Consider the following 20,288-nt stretch of genomic DNA (forward strand, 5'->3'; position numbering starts at 1 on the left):
AGCAGGCGTCGCACCTGCTCGGAGCGAACGCCGGCGTCCGACACTGTGGCCTCCGGTATTCCGTCTGCTGCTGCATAGGCGCGGCGTACCGCCACGAAGCATTTCGCCGCAGACTCGCCGCACGTGGTCCAATCGACGGCACACGGCCACCGCTGAATCGACCAAGTCACGCGCACACGTGGTCCAATGGTGAATGAACCCGTCACTGCCCGTCTTCATTTTTTCCTTTCGCTGATCACAAAGCCCCCCTCGTTGCAAAGCTCTTATACAATCGTCCAATCGAAAATGCTAGTTACCGGAAGTGCCTCCGAGGCCAGCAAACGCCTTCGAGAGCAGTTGCTACTTGCTGAAAGGAAAAATGCACGAGACACACATTGACAGCAAAGAAAATTTATTAAACACCAAATGTAAGAAATATATGTTCACTTTCGGGCCCAAAAGAAAGCAAATTTCTGCCCCAGTAAAATAATTGTCTTGATTTTAAAAAAGAATACTGTACATTGTAAGCATGCATGCCAGTTACTAGTATTCTACATGTCCTAACACAATGAAATTAGCAAATGAAAGAAATGCTATGAAATCTTATCTCGTTTCATACTGAACTGTAACTACATAGCCATGTGTTTGAACTGTTACTTTGCACTGACACTCCACACTTTTGCACAGACTATATATTGAGCTTGCTTGACTAACAGTAAAACTCCACTTGGGCCTAGTTGGTACATAATTCTGAACTTAAACTTACAGCGCAAACACCTAAGACGGACCACAAAAGGCAGATACGGCACACACTGGCGCTAACTGACAACTTCTTTATTTCTTTGTCATCGATGCATATATAAACCCTAGGCCACACAACCGCACAGACTACATTACAGAGATCTACCAAATTACCGCATAAGCAAACGTAGGAAGTCAAATGCAGATGGGTGCAGGGACAAAGATATGTCACTGATGCAATTATCGCCTTGCCTTTTTATGTGGTAGGCCTCTAAGGCAAGCTGCGCATGCTCATTCTTGCTTTTGCCAAGAATCGACGTCCTATCAAGTCGTGTCTCACAATTGTTGTAAGGGTTTGCATGCGCAACAAGGTGCACTCCTCTACCTACATTCTTGTTTACTTTTTTGCGCATGTTCCCTGCGTGGTCCCTTAAATACATAAGGTCATCTATCAACTCAAGGGAGTTGCTTGCAGGCATAGTGTTCCTTTGGCTTTTTCTTCGCCGAACAAGCTTTTAAAGCTATGCTCACGCACCTGCGGAGAGAGCAGAGGAGGAGGCCAAATTCGGCATACGTGCTTCATACGTGTCGCGCGCTGTCGGCGTGGTTTACACCATTCCACTCTCATGTAGTAAGATATAGCTTGGCTAGATAGGGCATTGCGTCAATGAGCTACTCGGGGAACATGCGCAAAAAGTAAACAAAAATGTAGATAGAGCAGCGCACCTTGGTGCGCATATAAACTCTTGCAACAATTGTGAGGCACAACTTGACGGGACGTCGATTCTAGGCAAAAGCAAGAATGAGCATGCGCGGCTTACCATAGAGGCCTACCACATAAAAAGGCAAGGCGATAATTGCATCAGTGAGATATCTTTGTCCCTGCACCCATCTGAATTTGACTTCCTACGTTTGCTTATGTGATAATTTGGCAGATCTCTGTAATGTAATCTGAGTGCCTGCACGGTTGTGTGGTCTAGGGTTTATATTGCATCGACGACGAAGAAATAAAGAAGTTGTTAGCCTCGATGTGTCGTGTGTTCCTTTTGTGGTCCGTCTTAGATGTTTGTGCTGTAATTTTAAGTTGCTTGACTAAGCCATTCTAAATTAACAGTGGCTTGTATAATGAGGCTGATCAGTGGTATTTTGCATGGACTAGCACACAAATATGATAAATGTCAAAGTACTAAATTAAGAAATTGGGACTCAACACACAAACAAGCTACATAATTTAGTGTAGTTATTGGGCTGTATTTCCGAGTAGGCTATTAAAAATAAACCGTATTTTACAAACCAGAACCCACCTGCTGATTATGAGACATGCCGTAGCGAGTAACCCCGCATTAATTTGGACAACCTGGGCTTCTTTAACATGCACCTAAATCCAAGTACACGGGTGCTTTTGCATTTCACTCCCACTGAAATGCAGTTTTGTTTACGACTAGATATGCGAAAGTTCCGAACAGGATTCCCCCTATATTTTTACAGTGGGCACTCTTTAAATGGAGCCTCAAGGGGCCGAGGAAATTGGTTCCATTTACCAGGAATTCTATTTAGTGCGAGACATTGCAGAGAGCCAACCAACCATCAGGATGGTGTCCTGTTTAGGCGGCAGTTTCGCTTAAGCGATTTTCGTTTATGAAGGTTCCACTGCAGTTCTTAATAGTGGATGAGTTGTGTTCTGCATGGACACTTTAGCATGGCTACCATGTTTAGTTGAATATTGTGCAAGCAGCAACATTTCACTGTACGCAGTGCAATATATAAAGCCAGCAATGTAACATGCTGCAAATGCAGCCACGAACAAGTAACTCCCCTATCATACCCAATAACAGCATCTTTAGACGAGATTAGTACTGGTTTCTCATGTTTAAGTGCCTTGTTTTCAGAAATCAAATCCTCCTGATCACATTGGTTTCCAGTCGTGTCATTCCCCGCGCTGAGGTCATTTGAGATTTCATTTAATTGCACTTCAGATAGCATATTGGTCTTATTTAAAAAGCACATGGCATCACAGTCACCACCTAGATATAGAATTCGAGCTGCAACGCAGTAGCAGACATTCTGAGGTAGATGCCTAACTATTCTTTTGAATTGGGATGATACTTAAAACACTGCTATGAAATTGCAGACAGGGCTGGTAGTGTAGCAACCAGGACAGATTTAACGGACATACAGGAGCAAAATTGTGTGAGCTTTGAACAAATATTCTCTCTGAGGAACCATGCTGTCCAGTTATAAAATGGGGATCGAAATAAAGTAGTTGGATAGCAAACCTGCATTTCATTAAGTAAATAAAATACTGTTCATGCTACCTTCCAGGGTGCACACTACATTCTCTTTCTTTGAATGTGAATTTGTTACCTTGCCGTGGGTTGCCAAATGTATGGGTGTATCGTTGGTCGAGGGTGGATATAGGTCTCAGGCTAGAGGAAATATTTCGACAAGGAGACTTGCCAGGTTGAACAACGAATGTCTCAGGCTGGAGCCATTTGGTTCCCTTGCAATGATGTTGGCTCCAGCTTGAGACTTTTTTTGTTGGACAACTGTTGACAATTAATGTCGCCATCTTTTCATTTACCCTCGTCTTATTCAACCCATTGCTCCACGCAGGAGCTGCACTTTCTTTAAGAATAAAAATATTAATGAGCTCAAAGGCTTTGTGCATGGCTGCGTCCCCAAGTGCAAAAATTCGTTTTCAATGAATGACAGAGTTGGTACCTTTCTTGAGAATTCAATAAGAAGAACCAAAATTAAGCTAACAGACTGGTTATGACGACAAGTAAACATGAATTGATGTGGAGTGCCATTTCTTCATTTCACACCAGGCTTGGGGCCAGCCGGACTTCTTCCTAAAATTGAGAAAATTTTTCTAATTAATTACATATTAAGAGTATTCTCTTCATAACCTAAAAATTTTAAAAATTTGTTATTTGGTTATTCATATTTAGTTGGGAACAGTGCGAAGAACACTGACGAAGTAAGGGCGTATACAGTAATGACACATAGTGCTGGCTGACTACAGATTTAATATTAGAACAGACAAACAGTTAAGTACTTTGGAATGCTTCCTAAAAGCCATAAAAAACCAAAGAAGGAAGCAGTTGTACGAAATAATGTATGTGCATGAAAAATGCACTTGACCATCGGTTTGCAGATATGTGTGCCATTTACTTGTCAGTTAACAAAACGTGTTACACTGAAACATTTCTCCTACAATTTGGCAATTCTGTGGGCACTGATTATTGCTTGGGTCAGTTGGCTGCTGTTGTTACTGCTATTAGTGTATGGTGAAGTGTAATGTAGATGGGGAAGTGCTACTGACAACTACGAAGATTGGCAAATTTTGCTGCACCAGGATAATGCACGCATTGTCCTGCTGCAGCAAAACTTTCCAGTAAACTTTCACAGTTCTCTGTAGTACGTTCCCATCTGTCTCGTCTCGCACTGTTTCATCTATAGCGCTTCACCATACTATAATATGCGCCACCAACTGACACAAAATTCTACCCTTTTGAAGTTCCTACTGCTACTTCGCACTCGTCACATTCAGGCTGCCAGCCGTACTAAGTCCAATGTAGTATAACGGCATGGACTGGCAGCTCCTGTCATGGATTTACTCTGGTGTAATGGGACCACAGAAGCAAACGAAGACAAAGACATGCAGGACACAAGTGCTTAACCTCAACTCTGGCTTTAATAAGAAAACAGACATATACAACATGTAGTGACACGAAGTGACGTTATTAATTCAAAAACAAATTCTTCATGCAATTTAATTGAGAATGACTGATGCATTTGTCCTTTTCACGCTAATCTGCCAAAGCTTAATTATCTTATGTACATTTGCTCATAATTTCTGGCAACGAGTTTCGAAGAACACTGGAACGAACCACTCTATTTTGCAATGCATCACAATGTGCGGATGAAAGTTGTTGCACACAAACTTCATTAGCCTCAATCTCAAATTATTACAATGCGTGTCTATGCAATGCAAGCATGACTGGATAGCAATGGCAGACTGTACATAACCTCCGTTGCACAGTGCAACGCCTGCAAATTGTGCTGCACGCAACAAACTAATTAGTTTGTTTTCCTGGCTTCAGTCTTTTTTTCTCATCAGAGCAAATCTCTCTTCACATGTTTAATACAAAAAAAAATGTTTGCCCGTAGGGATCAGCTACACAATTACTCACGAAAATAAAATCCCAAATGCATACGAAACAACTGCAACCACTTCTTTACTTCATCATCTCATTCATTATATTCCCTAGTCATGCCTTATTTAGTTGCGCAAATCCTTTTTCTCAGGCCCTTGTAAGGAGAGTTTTGTGCTGCAACAAAAGGCAGAAGCCAAAAAAAGGAAGAGGTTGGTTGTGGCTTGAACCACAATATGCATCTAGTGAGCTAGGCTGCAAGCGTTGCGTAGTCTGCTGCCATCACAAGGCCGTGCCTACATTGGACAGATGGGATGCTCTATTAATGCGAAATCAGGGAGATTGAGGCAGTGTGAGTCATCTGTGTGAAACAACCCTCCCTCACACAATGATAAATGCTGCAAAGAATGTGACCGCGGTCCTGTGTTCCACAAAACTTGCGTTGTAGCGAGATATTATGACCTGACAACATGCAACGTAATTGTGGTTTGCAACATTTAAAAAGAATGATAAATGTATCAGTGATCCATTAGTTGCACTGCATAAAGAATTTCTTTTAACAGATATCATCACATAATGTCTCCACTTGTTATTAAATATTGCGTTTCCTTATTTTAAAGCTTGAAGTGAGATCCGGTGCTTGTGTCATGCGTACATATCTTTCTTCGTTTACTTTTTGTGGTGCCAACACACCAGAATTTGTATAACCAAATGGCCACACTGCTTTTGTCACGTTATAGTGGTGCTTGCAAAGCCTCGCAAACAGCAGCCTATTTGGTCAAAACGTGCTTTTGTACATATGCTTTTCCAAAAAGAAAAGCTGCGAAAAGGTAACAGAATCAACAGCAGTAGGTTAAATCCACTGCAATGCTTTACTTTTCTGCCTTTATTATTCGTTGCACCTAAGTGGATAAGCCAGAGTGTGAATGTTACAGAAATGCAGCAAATAAGTTGTTGAAATTATGCAAAATGTTAACGCAACTAAGCATAGATTTATGTGCAATAATAGACACCACTCAGTTTCTTTCCTTCTGACACAAACGTAGTATATCTTATTTTTTTTGCATGAAGAAAAGCATATGTACACCAGGCAATATTTGAATGAGAGCCTTCACGATTAAGCACCACTATGTGACCATTAGGGTACATACACTGTAAATAATACAGATGATGTCCCGAATATCACAAGTGCAACATGTTAGCGAAAGCAGGAACCATTAACCCCGAAACTAATCAAATCCCACAAAAAAGTGGCTGTGGCTTAGCTAAGGTTAAGGCCAGGATGCGAAGCATACTAGCCTTTATTTTAGTTGTTGAACCACTGTTTAGACTGGTGAACTGCTGTTGCTTGGCTAAATTTGGTTCGGCTAGACGAAGAAACAACTCATGCAGGCGAGCGCACGAGCTGAGACCCGGCTATGTAGCTACGCGGCCGCAAGCGAGCGCACAAGTTGAGCCTCCGCTTTTGCAGCTGTTATGACGTCATATGGTAGCTACGCGGCCGTGCGCGCCGCAGCAAGGAAGAGCATGGTTGTGCGGCTAGTATGCTTCGCATAATAAAAAAGAGATGTGTCAGTGCAGCACCTATATTCTGAAGTTAAAGGAAAGTGGCATGCTTGTTAACAAACCTACAACCACGGCACATTTGTATGTGGCCAACCCCTGCCTCTTTATGTGCTTTCGTGCCTTTGACAAGGTGTTACTAGATATTTATTTGCTGGTCTGTTGCAAAAACACATCAATTATCAGGTCCATGCACAGTGCACCATGCCATTTATCTATGTGGACTCACTTTGTGTCCTTAGCGCTGCTCTCACCTGTTCAGAAGTAACAATCGCAAAAAGACTTGTTCTACTTAAATCTACATGTCTGAACATGTGGGTTCTGCAGTTGAAATAAGGTAATTATAAGTAAAACGAATGACATGTTCTGATTAACTTTGTTTTCATAATCTAATTGTTTATTTGGACACATAACCAGTCAGATCATTCGCACTAACACAAGAAAACAAATTCAACACACTGGTTTATACTGGTCGGTGCTCTTTTGACTTTAGTACACACTGAACAAACGACAGGCAGTGAGAAATACCAACAACCACTAACTTCCAGACGGCATTATTAGTCACATGTGCACATGATATAGCTACAAAAACCCAAACGAAAGTAAACAAAGAAAAAACTACATTTTAACAGAAAAAGAACAAGACAAAACAAATTTCTTCTGGTAGCTAAGTCACAATCAAGGTGCAAATGCCAGCTATAGTTCGGCAAGCACACATTTAGTTATTTTGCTCAGTCGCTCAATATCACAATTTCTTGTTTGACAGCAACACTGACGGGACATCTGTGCATATCTTTATTGCACATGCCATTTTTGCTCGCCCCAAAATCCTTTCATGGTTATTCATTTAGTACCTGCTTCACCTGTACTGGCGTTGCAGGGGGATATACATTCTGTGTAATGTAACTTACAGTCAAATCAAACAAACAAAGCAGGGAGGGAATTATCTTTGAAAACTATGCAATCATTTGCAGGCGGAAAAACCTTGCAGTCCCTTTGGTCCAAGGAAAAAACAATGTGAGGCATCACCACTAAGGAAATTAATAAACCTGTTTAGTGTAATCTCTTCCTTGTGAGGTATGATGATAGCCTGATATGAATTTCCCTATCTCTACATGTTTGGAACAGTATATGCTGTGAAATAACTTTAACTGAAGAGATTTCCTAGTCTTTTCAATCCTGCCATTGCAGCTTACCCTTACTCTCAGTAATACAAAGCCATTTAGTACGATTTCAAATTTTGAATTTGAGAGTCAGCGAATAAAGATATGGTTTTACGGTGTGTCACCGATACCTTCACATAGGTAGTATGAAGCAAACCCAGCCTTGCTTTTTCATCCACTCTGTCCTCTTTGATACTGTCACACGCAGTGGGACGACACTATCATGAAAAGTGCTGGCAGTGGAGGCGAATGCTATGTCTGTCTCATTTCAATGCATCTCTGAAACTACAGATTATGCAACCCCCAGTACTAAACACGTGGGAAGACTGTGCACGTAATACCACGCCATATGAGCACATCTATTCTTTCCGCACGCAGCAGATCACCTCTAGAACAGGGTGTGCAGGCTGCAGATGTGCTCAGCTGCGCTAGAAATGAAGACACACATGGACTGGGCCCCACTGAGGGCCCCCTTAAAAGCTCAGTTTGTCATATTTTGTTTCTGCAATAGGCTAGTGCAAAGAGTGAATTTGCTTCATTCCTGAATAAAGGGAAAATCAGACATCCACCCGTTCATAGCAATTGCTACAAAGGAAACTCATACGGATTCCTCGAAAGAAAAGCCTCATAGTTGAAGAAAAATTCGTCCTGGTCCGGGACTCGAACCCGGGACCACCGCCTTTCCAGGGCAGCCGCTCTACCATCTGAGCTAACCAGGCGGCTAGCAGATGGCAGGGCGAAGTTGAATTTGTCGACAACACAAAGCAAAGGCAAGAGTTTCATGTAGTAGTTCTGCGGAAACCCGCAAGGTGGAGAAAAGTAATGAATAAAGGGAAAATCAGACATCCACCCGTTCGTAGCAATTGCTACAAAGGAAACCCATACGGATTCCTCGAAAGAAAGGCCTCATAGTTGAAGAAAAATTCGTCCTGGTCCGGGACTCGAACCCGGGACCACCGCCTTTCCGGGGCAGCCGCTCTACCATCTGAGCTAACCAGGCGGCTAGCAGATGGCAGGGCGAAGTCGAATTTGTCAACAACACAAAGCAAAGGCAAGAGTTTGACGTAGTAGTTCTGCGGAAACCCACAAGGTGGAGAGACGTAATGAATAAAGGGAAAATCCTGGTTAGCTCAGATCGTAGACCGGCTGCCCCGGAAAGGCAGTGGTCCCGGGTTCAAGTCCGGTACCAGGACGAATTTTTCTTCAACTATGAGGCCTTTCTTTCGAGGAATCCGTATGGGTTTCCTTTGTAGCAATTGCTACGAACGGGTGGATGTCTGATTTTCCCTGTGCTTCAAATGTGCTTCATCCAAAGTATGTTATCGCGACCATGCTGCTCTGTCGCACCTAGGCTCCCTGCGCTTGAGCGGAAGTTGTATTTTCTTCTATACGTTTGTTCAGGCTGTCATTAAACTGTTGGTAGTTTGGCACTTCACTGTCTTCCTTTCTTCTATCCCTTTTCAAGAAACGTATTTTGCGCCACAATGTATACCTAGGAAATCTAAGCACCAACTTGCCCAAGAAGAAGTCCTTTTGGAACATCTACACAGGGTGTTTTGACTAATGTCATACCAAGTGAGCACACTACAAACCTTGCGTGCATCGTTTTCAGGCTCTTTCGATGACCATATTTCGTTTTCAGTGACTTTATCAACTAAGTATCTAGCGGCAGCTTGAACATAGGCACTCATAAGAACTCGCACCAGGCTTGGTCGAATACGTCCAGCACTGCATCACTGAGTAGTGAACCATGCTGTAAGAGTTGGCAACTAAATTGCCACCTTGAGATTGAAACTTTTCAACCTTACAATCAAGGCTTCAATTGCCCAGCCAGCGAGCTGCAGCAAAGGTGTGAACTATAGTCATCTGATGTCACATTCTATGTCATAGCGATAGCAGCTGATCTCTCTAGTGGTGGCCCTCAAGGCCAACAGGCATCCCTTTCTGTGCACGTGCTTGTGTAGGACTACGCAGATGGTGCCAGTTTGTTCTTCAGCATTAACACTATGTTCACGCTGTATCGGGAACACATTTTCTTACTCAGTGCAATAGCCCTTGAACCTACATAATTGCCACCAACCTTTCCTTTGCCATGTCATTTGCTTCTGCCTTGATGTCATGGAGCAACTTCAGCTAGCTGAAGCATTGATGTTGTTTGAGTACCCACACAGCCTTGCAGTTTTCCAACCTGAACGTTGCTTCATTAAAAGCTGACATGATTTGGTCTCAGCAGACAGATCAGAGTTAAAAAAGAACACTCATAAACTTCTTTCAAAGTCATTCTAACCTCGTCAATAATCCCGGGCCTTTTGATGTGTTATTCAGCATTGTCCAAAGCAAGTTGGCTCTTAAAAATCAAAATAACAACTTTGTGAGGGCAGCTACTGGGCTACCTGTCTCTTCAGCGAGCCTGAAATGTCTCCCAGCCATCAAAGCAAGAGCGAAAAAAAACGACAATGAAAAGTGTGGCAGACAAAATGTTCATGTAAATGCATATGTTTATGGACAGTTACACTAACTGAAAGAGATAGTGGCTTCCCAGTACAGTCTTGATGTACATAGTTGTTTCGGTCACAAACAAACAGCCAGTTGCCCAGTCCTGCACAAGCACAGTGTAAAGATGCTTATAAATTAAAATTTGTTGTTGTGTGCATGTGGTGCAGTGTACCACATTCCATTTTCCTGAGGCTGCAGTACACTGGGAAGACTGGTTGCTACTTCAATAGGAAGCCCTTACAGTATTGCAGCCCTTTTTTCAGATCTTGCTGCAGATTGTATCAAATGCAAATGCAAACTGTTTTGCAGGACACGTCAGTTCAGTTCAAGCAATTAGACCGAGTAACCCAAGAAATACTTCAAGCCTCCAAAACGTTTTAATACAGTCCCTAGTTTAGTACAGGTTTTCGCCTGATGTTTTGGCTTCTACGGTATAATGCTGTGTATAAGGCTTGCTAGGTACTAATGGTTCGATGTGCACACTCTCTTGTGTTACTATAATTACAACTTGTAACAAAGATTTTCCTTCCTCACAAATGTTTGGACACAGTGCCTGTGAGCTCATCTTTTAACCTGTTTTTCATTCGATCTGTGCATTTACATCGAACGTAAACTACAAAATATCAGTACTGAGAATCGCAAAAGAACACACCTGCGTAACGATTCTGCCGAGATCGTTGGAGTGGTCAGTCACAGGATGCAACACCGGTAGAAAGGCATCCTGAGGTAAAGCAAAATAAAAATCGTTGTAAGATGCGGATCAAAAATTTTATTCTGTGAGGCTTTTGGCATGTATACTAATTACTACATTTGTATGTAAAATAGTTTTGCATAATAGCTGAGCAAGGTTAACGTCTCGCCCTGTGACTGTCAGCCAGTGCTACTCATGGCAATGGTGACAAATATGGCACATCCTTTCAAATGGAACTTTTGTGCATTACATGAATTGAACTTAGGTTCACATAATACATGACACCTGTGGTTAGAAGGATGTGTTGCATGCCACACCAACGCCACAAGTGGCACTGCCTAACACTTCCAGGGACAGACTTAGTACATAAACAATACAAATGTGCAACAAAGTGAACAGGTGGATAGCTGCTGCTATAACTCAGATTGCATGCACCATGCAGATGTGAATGCAGCTCCCATCAGGATAGAGTTGCCCTTTGGTGCACTTCATGGCTCTTCCTCTTTTGTCTTCATTGCATGCTGGTGCCATATGGTAATAATGAACAAAAATTAAGCACCTCAGTTCCCATTCTTGTTTTGCTACATGCTGTAAAGTCATCCAAATGCGCTTAAGACTCTTAAGGATGTACTTTAGCCATTTTGTCTTGACAATATTGGTACTGAGCATAATGCATCATGCAAGAAACTTGCATATACCGGGCACCGCTATAGACACTGCGACCTCTGCAGTTTCTACACAATCTGGCATAATGTGCTCAAGCTGCCTGTAAACACTGGAGGGTGTCTATGATACATTAAGAAGCTCAGCAAACATGAGAAGGGCCTAAAATGAAGGTCACAGAAGCAAAGCAAATTTTTAACCATTCCTCTCTATGTTGCTATGAATGTGAAGGTGCCAGCAAATGATGTATTTGAACTGTGTTTTTAATGGTGCAATACTAGAGAGCACATCTTTGCAATAATAATGTGACAGAGAAGAATGACAGAAACTAACTTAATGAATATTTTTCTAAACTTGCATGAGGGTTTCGTCATTATGCTGATGCACACACCTGCATATCTCTACTGTGAAGTCTTGTTTCGGTTTCCTATTTTATTTTCACATAGTAATTTACATCATACACTTGTCCTGAAATACATCACGTTAGGCTCCTTCAGTATTTTTTTTTCTTACTGGAACACACATGCCTATACAGGGCACACACTCAAATACATGCAAAGCTGCCACGGGACTGGCCATTTGAGGTCGACATGTTTGTACAGCGCAAAAGACGAGGACCGAAGGAAGAACACAACACAGGTGCTGTCACACACACACTCAAGGCACTCTGCGGGATTCTCAGGCTTTTTTCATGCTCCTACAAACACGTTATGTAGCACATATTGAGCCACAGAAAGCTGTACTGGAAAATGTTCACGTTGCACTACAATTTTATAATTGAGACTTTTTATCTAATTATAATATCTGAGTTGATTATTTGATTAAGAATAATTAGGTAATTAGGCAAAATGCAGAAAATCTAAGTATTTCCAAGAGACAGGAAATAACATTACCTAGGTTCTGTGCAGCTAGGTGGCATATGCATATTTTTTAAAGTTTCCTAAAGTTACGTGGGATAACCTGCATACGTCCCATGGAACAGGTGTCACACCCAATCACTCTAAGTGATGCCGCTAAACTAGCCATTGCACTTAAAACATATAGGGTAATAAAAGTAAACTCTAGGTAAGAGCATACCAAGACCTCTATTGCTGAAAAGGGAAACTGATGGGAGGCGACTGATCTCCGGTTATGAAGCTGCTTCATCCTCACAGCTGGCAACGAAACGACCGCAACCACAGTCCTGAAATAAAAGAGAAAAAGTTGACACTACAATGATCACATAGAACACGAAAAAGCTGGTCGCCAGTTTATCTTGGAGAGCATCTGCTGCTACATTAGGTTTTGTATATTGGTCAGCTTATTGTTAAACTAAGCTTGCCAAAATTTTATACCTTAATGGCTTTGCTCTTTACAAACTAAAACCTTTGCCTAACTCATACACTTATGCACTACTTAAGCTATGAGATGTTTACTGATCCCTTACAATGAATGGCTTCTAAGACAAATTATTTCACACAAAAGGATGCATAACTTATGAGTGTTACTGACATTGAATACCAAGGTATTACCTTTTTATAATAGACGATGGCAGACTTCAAGCACATTTTTCTCACAGATACAGGTTGATCGGTCTGCCTTTCTTTTTTCACCAGCAGTAGAAATTTTGTTATTAATATTCGTGCAATATAGGATGATGCTATGATGTGTGATATGATCCTGAGTTGAAAAGCGCCACTTTTTTGTATGAATTTGGCACCTATAATTCAAAACTCAATATCTGTACCCCATACGCAACGGCACAGCAGCAAAGTAATTAAACATTAAACAAGTCCAGGTATCCAGCGCACAGCGCCAGCTGTTGAATAACAACACTGCACAAGCATCGACTGTATAGATGTAGCGTAGTATGTGCACGGCAGGCGTAGTGGCGGCCTCCAGCAAAGAACACAGCCATGGAGCGACGCGCCCGTATGAGCCATCGCCGGCAATTCTATCGCGTAAATTGAGCACAGGCATCGTTTTCTGGCCGCCGAGGTGCCGGCGCCACTGGTACTCACCTGCTCCGGCCGCCGAGGTTCACGTGACGGCGTATCCAGTAATCTGAATCAAAGAAGGACACTGTTACCGCCAAGCAGTACGCTAACTATAAACTATAAAGCGTTTCTTATACTCTGACCGGCAGTTCATGCGGCGTTGACCCGTAGTGCCGTTGGAAGCTCACCACACGCTTTTAATACCACAAACGCGCCGCCGACATTTCACGCCCGTAGATCAAAGTCGACGGGCGCAGGCTCTACATGCTACACGCCGCAGTCGCACACTCCCTGCACAATCAGCGGTGTGGGCGCGAAAAGACACAGACGATAGCACGGAGCGTACTGGCAAATCTGCAAAATGCGCGCTTAGTGAGCGACCTCCTGCGCACAATCGCACGAGCTAGGGGACTGGCGCCGCGTACGCGCCAGCTAGCAGATACCGCGCACAAAGAAGCGTCGCCGGTTCTCGCTCAAATGATCGCTGTACAAACACTCGCACACGCGCACCGCAGTAAACCCTTAACGAGCCGCCACATTTTCAGGCCGCGGTTAGGCGGCGAACCTTAGCTCACCTCGCATTGCACATAACTATTATGGTAGTGGCTTGCGCTTCGGGGAACATGTCGAATGCTCACATCCACCCTATTAAAGACGCGGCACAGTCCCTCATCATGTAAAATTCTAATGTTTAAGTACACTCGCTTGACCCTAAACACTCAAGTCACCTCGATTACGACAAAGCTCGAAGAAACACAGTGATCGTGCAAAATCGTTCTAGACGGCCAACTGTCGCGCCATGTTGTACTGAGACCTTCAATAAGTCATATCAGCGCGTCTCCTCACTTAGAACATATGCACACTCATAGAACGTGTAATAATCGTTCAAAGTCACTCACCGTGGACTCTTGAGGGTTCAAAGCAGTGTGAAACATCAACCACGGTAGAAGAATGTGCAGACGCTGACAAATGGCTGCTCGATCGCAGCTTTCAACGAGCGCGCGCGCGCTCTCCGAAGGCTTGTGTTCCTCCGCGCGTAGTTCTGACTTTCGGCGTCCTCTGCAGCACCAAGGCGCGCCCACTCCGAACAGAAAAACAGCGCCGACACACATTGCGCGGGATATTTCGAATCTGACTGCAGAAATAATCCTACTGAAATTGTCGCTGCGGCTGCCTGCCTTGTTGGTCACGGCTGAGTTATTCTTTTCTCTATTTGGCTCGTCTCAGATATGGGTGTATTTCAACACTCCCACTTTGCCGTACGCCACCGTTATTCCTTGAAAAACCCCATTTTACAACCGCAATGGCCCTTCAAATGGGGCCGGGAGTATAATAATGGTTCTAGCTTATTTTACTTCTTCTCGTGGTAGTAGTCATTTTAGGCTAGAGGGGAAAAATGGCATATCAACTGTTAAAACGCCCATATGGGCTCATTTGTGTTTACAGTGTATAAGGAAGCAGGCTTACTCTAGCCTGTAGATTCTGCGTCCTCACGGTTCAAAGAGATAGAGATTGCGATTCTTTGCAGAGACGGTGACAACGTTCTTACAAGCGAACCATCCATGTATTATTTTTAGGTGCAGTTTTGGTTACACATACCTAAGTCTGTTTTTGTGGAAGCATGATTGGAACAGTAGATCTGCGTATTCGTCAAGTCAGTACTCTGCGAACGACATGTCTTGCCAACTCTCATAACTGAATACGAACGCATCTGTCCAAATCATCATAAATTATTACCCTGCAGGCGTGGTATAAACGCCATTTTACAGGACCATCCAACGCGCCTTGCTGCCGACAACGTAATCGCTACTTACGTTTCTTCGTGCAGTGAGAAGGCAGGTGTGAAGACCTTTTCTGAACCTCTTCTGCAGTTTTACTTGAGGCACAATTAGACAGAAAGAATTACTAGCTATTGTCTTAGCCTTACGAAAACTTCCCTTGAATGCTTCATTAGCGGTTATTGTGACTAACTCTCTTTCCGTGTACACAACACTTACAGCATCCTCAAAATTGGCCATTTGTCGGACACACCGTTCATTGCTTCATCAAACCTAACTATGGATTCGCTTGCTCTGCGTGCGTCGTCACCACGAGTTGCATTTAAATGAAACAACGGATTCGATCCCTCGCACGAGCATCTCTCGGTAGCCCTGTTATATCCATTGTGTCGGCTTCGGTTTAAGTCATCCTGGCTTGGCAGAGAAATTTTCGTCATGACAATTTCAAGTTCACTTACAAAGCTGCGCTGTCGTACTTCACCTCTATATTTCTAGGTCCATGTTCACGAAAAACGTTTCTGCGCTGTGAACGGTTCTCATGTGCATCTTCCAGCCAATCATGACGTTGGACATATGAGCGAAGAACGCCGCCAAGTGGCAAACTCGACTTACGAACAAAAATCTTCGTGAATTCGGCACATATTTACCAATCTGTGGCGTGGCAGTGTCCCTTCGGTGTCATTTCTGCAAGGTACCTGAGCGTGTTTTGAGCGTTGCTTTTTATTTCTACAGTCAATTTTTAATACAAACAATGCATCAATAAAACAAATATTCAGCAGCACGTTACACTCCTATAACACATGAAGGCGAAAGCCTGCTGCACACGTGTTAATGCATTCATGTTATACGATCGGAGGGGTCATACTGCTTGCGATACATAACGAGCCGCAGTGTGAAGTACACGTGCGGCGCTGTAGCTCGACCTCCTCAACGACACATGCGAGCACCTAATGCACTACCTAATGGTTATTTCGTTCTTTCTCTCGTTTTTTCGTTCATTCGTTCTTTTCTTCTTTCCTTCGACCTTTCTTCCTTTCATTTCTTCATTACTATTTAGCCGCTGCACCTTTGCTTGCTTGCGTGGGTATGAGCCAAACCTGATGACTGTATTTTTTTTTCATCGTATTGTTTGCATCCCTGAACTAGACGCCGTGTTTTACGGGTGTGAGTCATTGTTGATTCTGATATTTTCTGTTTCACTCGTCTACTCTTTTTGTATCCCTGAAGGAGAGGCCCCATTTTTCGCGTTGCCTAATTGAAACCAATCGATTACCATGATAGACTGATCATCCTCCCTCCACACCATAGCTTTCTTTTATTTATTTATCTATTATCAGATTTTTTATGCCCGGTTTTTTTCTAATTGTTTTTTTTCCGCAGACAAAAATTTTACTTTTGAAGCTCCAGCGTTCAAATTGTTAACTCCCTTATTTTATTTATACAACTAATTTAACCACCCGATTCATGGCCAATCCCCCACTGTGGGTACGCGCCCCAGTCACTCAGTAGAACAACAAATTTTTTCGTGTATGAGCCAATGCAATGAGCCACTTCAGGCTTTCGCCTTAATAAGTTGTTTAGAAGTGCCATCTTGCCAGTTTTGGCATCTTTCAAGTTCGACGGTCATTCTACCCCTTGGGACGGCTTCGTTAAGCTATCGATGACGGACACCTGTGTTGATATTTACAACTTTATCCGATACACAAAACGGCTACAACGTGAAAGTTTCGAAAGAGGTCCTAGTTTCTTTATTTTAATTATTCAGATTCTTTATCCTAAGATTATTGTATGGCTGCATTTCTTAATGTCTCACTAGAGACTATGCGCACCACTTTTCTATATTTTAAGTTTACACTTGATTAATATATTTCTCGCTAAAAAGAATTCAACAAAAATCAGCATGCATGAACACTTCGGGCCACTAATAATACATGAGTATTATACAAAAACTGAGGAACTCCTGTGGATTTACATTGCATATACATAAGTTTCTGCTATCTATACGTGTGTGTCAACTTTGGAAAATATTGCTGCAACCTCGGATTGTCGATGCATAATGAGAGAGACAGACATCGAGAGAGAAAATTGAACTTAGAAACGGCTTTTTGCCTGAGCCATATATAAAATATCTTGACACGTAAAACACTCCTAAGACCGATGTTAGAGAATGGCTCAACGATATGACATCTGTTTAGAAAGTCCGAAATTGGTCACGTAGAATCAGGGAAAAAAAGGATGTTTTATTTGTCATCGTAATGAATGGAATTTCTTGCCTACTTCCTTGATTAGTACTCAACTCGCTTTTCGACCGGCGCCGAGTAGGAAGCTTAAATATTTTGCTCACCTTGGTTAACCCAAACTAATATGCTTCCCCAAATAACTGCTTATCCCCTGAATATATGTTATCAACAAGAAACAACCGCAAAGTTATTATTTCACCCCGTAACGATAACATTGTTTCATTTTAGTATAGCTCTCTCCTGGGAACCACTGAGCACTGAAACTGTTCGCCTGGTGAAACGCAATCGCTCCCTTTACAAGATATTCTCACGTGCCATGAGTAATGATTCATTTCTTGATAGCGATTTTATAATTTCTGCATCTATGGTATGTTAGCGTATCGTTTTTAACCTTGAACTTTGTACGGAAGGTGCATGTGCGTAGTGTATTTTATTACGTTTTTTACGGCCAACATCCGCGACATTTCCAACTGGCTACAGTATTTTCAAATAAATAAATAAATAAATAAATAAATAAATAAATAAATAAATAAATAAATAAATAAATAAATAAATAAATGTTTTGTGACGCGTTCATCATATCTCACTGCAGTATAAATTCAGGTATGACATCATTCGGGCAAAGCAATCTCTTGATGCCAGACGGACGCACATGAGAAATACGGCTATGCCAGAATGTACCGCCTTAACCTCGAACAACTTGCTCTTCCCAATATCCCTCTTAATTTCTTTTGAGTATTGCAAGGACAAGGAGATCGGAAATTACCCGCCGTGGTTACTTAGTGGCTATGGTATGAGGCTGCTAAGCACGAGGTCGCGGGATCGAATCCCGGTCACGGCGGCCGCACTTCGATGGGGAGCAAAATGCGAAAACACCCGTGTACTTAGATTTAGTTGCACGTTAAAGAACCCCTGGAGGTCAAAATTTCCGGAGTACCCCACTACAGCGTGCCTCATAATCAAACCATGCTTTTGGCGCGTAAAACCCCATAATTTAACTTATTTTTTTTTTCAGATCGGAGATTTCCCGAGAGCGAGGTAATTTTCTTTTTATAAATAAGCTGTGCAAGATATAGAAACTCAGGCTGTTTAGGTGATTTTCGAGGTGGGCATTACTCGCATTACAAAGAGTAAGGTCCAGTTATTTAATTAAAATGTAAGCTCATTACACTTTAAATATTAATCTTAGGAAACACGTTAAAATCGCAATACTGAAGCCGAGAAGTAACGCAATCATGCCTGCTTTGCAGAATTCCAAACAAAGACTAGCACCTAAGTCGCAGAAGTATGCAACTAGACGATTCAGATATTCTTTCAGCGAGCGAAACTCTACATCTATCATTGTGGCGGTTTCCGTGGTATATCGGAGCATGCCAACTGCGTGGTTTTATCGCTGGGCATTGGAAGGGCTTTTCAAGTGAAATATACGCTTGAAATATGCATCTACTGTCTCTTACTAGCGAATAGACCCAATGGTATTTTAGAGGTACCCACGTTTACAACTTCTACACCTGCGGTAATAACCGTGCAGTGTGCACTGTAAGAGCACGGCAACTTCTGCCGCCTAATTATAAAGGCATTATTAGAGTCACAGCAGCTGACTATTCCACCTTGACCCCACTTTTTTTCTCCCTGTAGATCAGAAAGAAAAGGAGCAGCCCTGGCATTTCTTATTTCAAGTTCTGCGCAGGAAACTGTTTAACCCCTAGAAAAAATGGACGCGTTTTTCGTCTTGTACTGGTGCGTGATGGAAAGCCGTAATCAAGTTTGCGCCCCGAGCAACAGCAGTGAGGCACCTCGTGCCGCTAAAGCACTGCTGTAACTCATTTCTTGCGTGACCTCATTTGCCGCTCATTATGCTTCTTCTTCTCTAAATCACCGTGCTATACTGTGCTTTCTTTGGACGGCGGCTCCAAATGACCATGTTTTTCTGACGTCTCCACTGCAGCGTTATGGGGGGAATTGTATCTTCCACGTCGTTCGAATTTCATAGGGTTTGCCAGGACGACGCTCTCTTTTACGGCCACGAATAGAGGTTTCCCAGGGCCCACGCTCCACGTCTCCATCTTGCTCGTTGAAGAACCATTTCTCAGGTCACTTGATCCCACCTACACCCTCGGGCTGTACTCGTACTTTTCCCCGTCTGCGTCTTTGTTTGTCGCATAAGGCCCACTCGTGCGCCGTCAAAGACGCACATGTTTTGTTTCTTTGTTTTACTTCTCGTTTTGTATTTCTATCTTCTTTTCTTTTTCTTTTTTTTTTGCTGAAAGTGCTTTTTTATTTTTTTCCATTGGGGGAAATTGTCCTCAGTAAGTGCTGTTAGTGGTTTCCTGATATCAAATCTGTCTTATTGCGTCTCTACTAAATTGAAACGTTACGACAAATTTGCCATTTTTTTTCTATCGGCTTTTACACAAAATCAATAAACTTACGTGCCAGAGTATATATTGGGTGCTCCTTGCACCAATTTACGCTAGAAAAGTGCGCATACATTTTTGACAGCTTTTTCGCACAAGTTTCTCTCCTTTCTCCGATTAATGTGAGCACGACTAAAGCTATGAGAAATTCCACGAAATCGCAGCTACTCAAGCCTTTACTGCACCCAACTGGTGCCAAGGAAGACTTACCTTCCCGGTAAGCACAGTGCCACAAGGCTTCCTCTCTAACCTTTTGTCGGGAAGCTCCGCATGGCGCATGTTCTTTCGTTATTCGTTTGAACGGCGCCAACTTTGTGCCCAGCCGGTTTAACCAACTACCTTCTCCAGAAACATAGAAAGTGAAAATATAGTGCGAGAAGGCGTTGATTGAGCACGTCCGCGGCAGCGAAAAAAGTACGAAAAT

The 20,288-nt window shown here is 42.7% G+C and overlaps 1 long non-coding RNA gene and 1 other non-coding gene across 3 annotated transcripts; both read right to left on the bottom strand.

The window, feature by feature from the left end:
- Nucleotides 1–374: 374 nt before the first annotated feature.
- LOC135917583 (uncharacterized) lies at nucleotides 375–13,719 on the bottom strand. Of its 2 annotated transcripts, XR_010569341.2 has the most exons (5): nucleotides 13,573–13,719; nucleotides 13,454–13,496; nucleotides 12,531–12,636; nucleotides 10,752–10,820; nucleotides 375–3,572 (listed from the first exon to the last, which is right to left on the bottom strand). It is a non-coding gene; the product is annotated as an uncharacterized lncRNA (long non-coding RNA). The 2 variants fall into 2 exon arrangements; XR_010569340.2 differs by having other exon boundaries at nucleotides 13,454–13,719.
- TRNAS-GGA (transfer RNA serine (anticodon GGA)) lies at nucleotides 8,248–8,322 on the bottom strand. Its single transcript has one exon. It is a non-coding gene; the product is annotated as a tRNA-Ser (tRNA).
- Nucleotides 13,720–20,288: the final 6,569 nt, after the last annotated feature.

Source organism: Dermacentor albipictus, chromosome 1, assembly GCF_038994185.2.
Source record: "Dermacentor albipictus isolate Rhodes 1998 colony chromosome 1, USDA_Dalb.pri_finalv2, whole genome shotgun sequence".
Classification (NCBI taxonomy): Eukaryota; Metazoa; Arthropoda; class Arachnida; order Ixodida; family Ixodidae; genus Dermacentor; species Dermacentor albipictus.